Below are 4,588 nucleotides of genomic sequence, written 5' to 3'. Positions count from 1 at the left end.
GAACAAACATTTGGCAATACCATCTCAAATAAGAGTCTCATCATGAACTTTACACAGTTCTATAGGCCTTCAAAGAAAAAGACTAATAATCCAATTACAAAATGGGCAAAAGTTATGGAAAAACTTTTCACAGAGGAAGACATTCAGATGGTCAACAGACACTTGAAGAAATGCTCCAAATTACCAGCAATAAGAGAAATGCAAATCAAAACCACAATGAGATACCATCTTACCCTAGTAGCAGTGGCAAAGTTTAGCAGGGCAGCGAGTAATAAACGTTAGAGATGTCGTGAGATAGAAACTTTTGTGCATTGTTAGTGAAATTATAAAATGGTACAACTATTCTGGAAGGCAATTTGGCATTTCCTCAAAAAGCTGAACATAGAAATTCCATATGACCTAGCTAGTCCACTTCTTGGAATATATCCTAAGAAAATGAGAACTGAGGCATAGAGTCTTTTACACCAATGTTCCTAATAGCATTATTCACCATAGTAAGAAAAATTGGAAACAGTCAAAATATCCAACCACAATGAAATGTATTGAGAAATTACGGTACATTCGCACAATGGAATACTATGCAGCACACAGGAACAATGATTTTGTAAATTACTACCTAACATGAGTGGGACTGGAGAGCATTATGCTAAGTGAATTAAGTCTCATAAGGACACTTTATTTGACCATTATTGTAGAATGAGTATGAGGATCCAAGGAGGGGCAAGGGGAGCTTAATTATAGGGTTACACAATTTGATGCATGGACAGCGGTATGGGTAAATGAAAAGGGAAATATCTGGTTTGAAAAATAATGTATACGAACTTTATGAACTTTGTATGTAAGCCAGTAAAAAATAATTTAAGTAAAAACACCTAGAAGGAAAAAAAAAGGTTTAACAAAGGTTGAAATTGTCAAAGATTTCTTGCTACTGAGATGCACAATCAATACCCTTAGTACCAGCAGTCAAGAGATCAGGTGATTTATTGCATTAAGCAAATCCACTGTCAGGTATCTCTCTCAAATTATTGAGGAACAATGCTGTCAGTTTGAAGGCTGAGATATACTTGATTCAGGTTTGGTATTTTCAATCACTTGCTAAGCATTTGAGAGCTGGAAAACAAATACAGATGTTAGAAGGAAAATTGATATATTTTAGGTATATTGTTGAAGAATATTAATTGTCCCATGACTGACAAAAATAAAAAAGAATGTCTTAGAAAAAATACAGCCTAATTGCTCCTTGGAGGCAAGGATGGTTAAACTTGGTTTTACATATTTTGAGCATATTGCTAGGAGAAGATATTTTTTGGATAGGAATATCCTACTTGGAAATGCAGAGGGTTAGCAAAGAGAAGCCACAAGATGGTTTGACACAGTGACAGCAGCAATGGACTTAAGTATGTCAGAGATGATGAAGATGTCGCAGGATAGGATAAGGTTCATATCTGTTTTTCATAGGATCACTATGAGTCATACCCCAAAACAATAATGTATATATGCATGTATAAACTTCATTGCCATAAATTCAATTTCGACTTACAGTCAAAATTAATATGAGATAAGCAAAGACAGAGTAACAGGAGCCTTTGAATTTTTTTAGGGAGGCACATTATCTCGTCTTTCCACTAAAGGACAAATGATGTTATACTGCCAATCCAAAGACACATGGATTGAATCCATCAGCTGGACCATGGGTGAAAGTTGAGCATTCTCCTCCTTTGTGATATAATGCTTCTGAAAACTCCCTGGAGTGTCAGCTATAGGTCTATTCCTACTCAATGGTACATTATTGTTGTTGTTGTTAGTTGCTCTCAAGCCAAGTATGACTTATAATACCCAGCCTGAAATCTGTCTTGTCCTCTGCCATCCACATCATTTTTGAGACACGAGAGGCCCTTGCTGAGTCAAAGTGTCATTTTGTCTCATTGGAAGGTATTTTCTCTTTCACTGACCCTCCATCATTCCAAGCATGATGTCTCTTTCCAAGGATAAGCTTAGCCTAACTACATGTTCAAAGTATAAAAGATGAAACTTTGTCATTTTTGCTTACAAGGAGCACTATGACCACACCCTGTCCAGAATATAATACTTGGTTTGGAAAGCCATGAGATATTTAGTATTCTTCTCTAGTACTACACAACTCATACTCATCCATTCTTCTTTTGCCATCTTTATTCATTGTCCAGCTCTCTTATGCATAACTGGTGATTGAGAGGACCATGGCCGAACCCTTGTCACACCTTGATCTTCAAAATGATAACACTGCTTTTCAGTATTTTGGAATTTGCCCAATGCAATACATCTCCTGATTTCCTAACTGCTAGTAACCAACTTACTGTTTCCTTTTTGTTGGTTGCTGATCCAAGCAAAATTAAATCATGACAGCTTCAATCTTCTCTCAGTATATTATAGTTGATTGAGCCTGTGGTGAGAATCTTTGTATTCTCGATGTTAAAACGAAATCCTTATCGAAGTCTTTAGTTCTCAATCTTTTGCATATAGCATTTCATATCCTATTCAATTTCAACAACCGAAGTTGTGTCATCAACATAATACAGTTTGTTGATGAGTCTTCCTCAAATCCTGATGCCACACTCCTCTTCATAGAGTTCAGCTTTAGGAATTATTTGCTCAGCATACAAATTTAATAGATATGGAGAAAAAGTACACTTTTTTTAGATAGTTCAACTTTAACACAAACCCTTTCTGATCTTAAACTATGCAGGCTTCACTTGCTCTATTTATACTTGTTATTCTAGGTATAGGTGGTATATGATCATAATTACCTGATCTGTGATTCCCATTCTTCACAACGTGAGCCATAATTTGTTATGATCCACTTAGGCAAATGTTCTTGCGTAGTCAATAAAACACAGATGTGCATTCTTCTGATTATTTCTGCTTTCAGCCAGTATCCATCTGTTATCAATCATGATATCCCTGATGCTATGGTCTCTCCTAAAATTAGTTCGTCATTCTGGTACTCTCCTGTCAATGTATTATTATAGCCATTTATTAATCATCTTAAACAATATTTTGCTTATTGCTCTTATGTGCCGTTGAGTCACCTGTGAGTAGTAGTAACTTTATGTAGAATATCTCTGAAGCCTGCCCTATCTTGAGTCAGTCTTACTGACTTCAGCCTATGCCCATTGCCCCATTATTGGACCAATCCATTTCATCCGGAGTCTTCCTCTCCTGTAATGTCCATCCATTCATGATGTCCTTCTCCAAGAACTGTTCCTTCCTGACCATAAGCTCCATATGATATGAAGCTTCAAAATTCTTGTCTTCAAGAACAGCGTGGTTTCACCCTCTCTAAGACAGAGCTATTCATTATTATTGTGGTCCACAATATGTTCAATACTCTTATTCAGCTCCACAATTAAAAGATGCCAATTCTTCCCCTATCATCTTTATCTATTGTCCATGTCTCTTATGTGTAGCAAGTAATTGTGAAGACCATGGCCTAGGTCAGGCACACCTTAGTCTTTAGACTGACATCATTGCTCTTTAGCATTCTGAAGAAGACCCTGACAGTAGACTTCTCCAGTGTAATTTGTCTTTTGGTTTCCAGACTCCTGGTGCCTAGGGTGTTGACTAGGTGACGATGCGTAAGCTGAAAGTGTTAACAATTTCAGTCTTTCCCCCATCTATCATGGTGTTGCTAATTTTCCCAGTGATGAGAATCTTTGTCCACTTCATATTAATCTTTTAGCTTGATTGAAATATTAAGGATATTATTTAATAGTTTCCGCATCCTATTGGATAACCTTTCTTGGGAATTATGACAAATATGGATCTCTTCCAGTCAGCCAGGTTAATGTTCACCAAATTTTCCACAGCATAAAGAAAGAAATAGACATATACCTACAATTAGGCAAATTGTGATGAATAGATAATTACTTAATACTTTTATTTCTAGAACAAAAACAAGTGTGTTCGTCGTTCATACTCTAAGATTAAAACAAATTAAAAAATACGGCAAACCAAGGCAATATTGAATAAAATCTTTCAATTGAAAGATATTTAATAAGATATCAAAAGGATAAAATTAAGGGTATGTTATTATTGTGTCACACTGAGCCATAACTTATCTATAGTTGACCATAGCTGGTCTTCAGGGTCAGTTAATTGCACTGGAGGAGATTGCTCATCCTTCTCCTATGGAGCATCTAGTGGTCTCAATCAGCCTTTTTCAGGATTGCAGTGCAGGTGGTAAGAAGCTGTGATACAATCCCAAAGGAATGCTGTTAGAGACCACTAGCTTTTTCATGGAAAAAGGATGGACAATCTATTCCCATTCAATTAAATACCTCTGAAATCTCACTGCAGGGTCAGTGATGAGTCAGTTAGATGCTTTCTGGAGGGTACATTCTTTTACGTAAAAGTTTGGTGTAAACTGATTATTTTTATTTCATTAATAATCATATGTGAGCTAATTGTATTTAGTGGATTTAGCTAACAATAAGCTGTGGGCTGGAGGTCTCTTGTTTAAGTCATTTAGGACCTGGTGGTTTGGCTTTTTTATTTAATAGTTAGTTGGACCCTTTGGCCTGGTGTTAATTGTGTTTGGGAACAACATTTT

The sequence above is a fragment of the Elephantulus edwardii genome, unplaced genomic scaffold (assembly GCF_000299155.1).
Source record: "Elephantulus edwardii isolate Elephantulus edwardi_28Jun2011 unplaced genomic scaffold, EleEdw1.0 scaffold00123, whole genome shotgun sequence".
Lineage (NCBI taxonomy): Eukaryota > Metazoa > Chordata > Mammalia > Macroscelidea > Macroscelididae > Elephantulus > Elephantulus edwardii.
Note: the sequence above shows the minus strand (reverse complement) of the source record.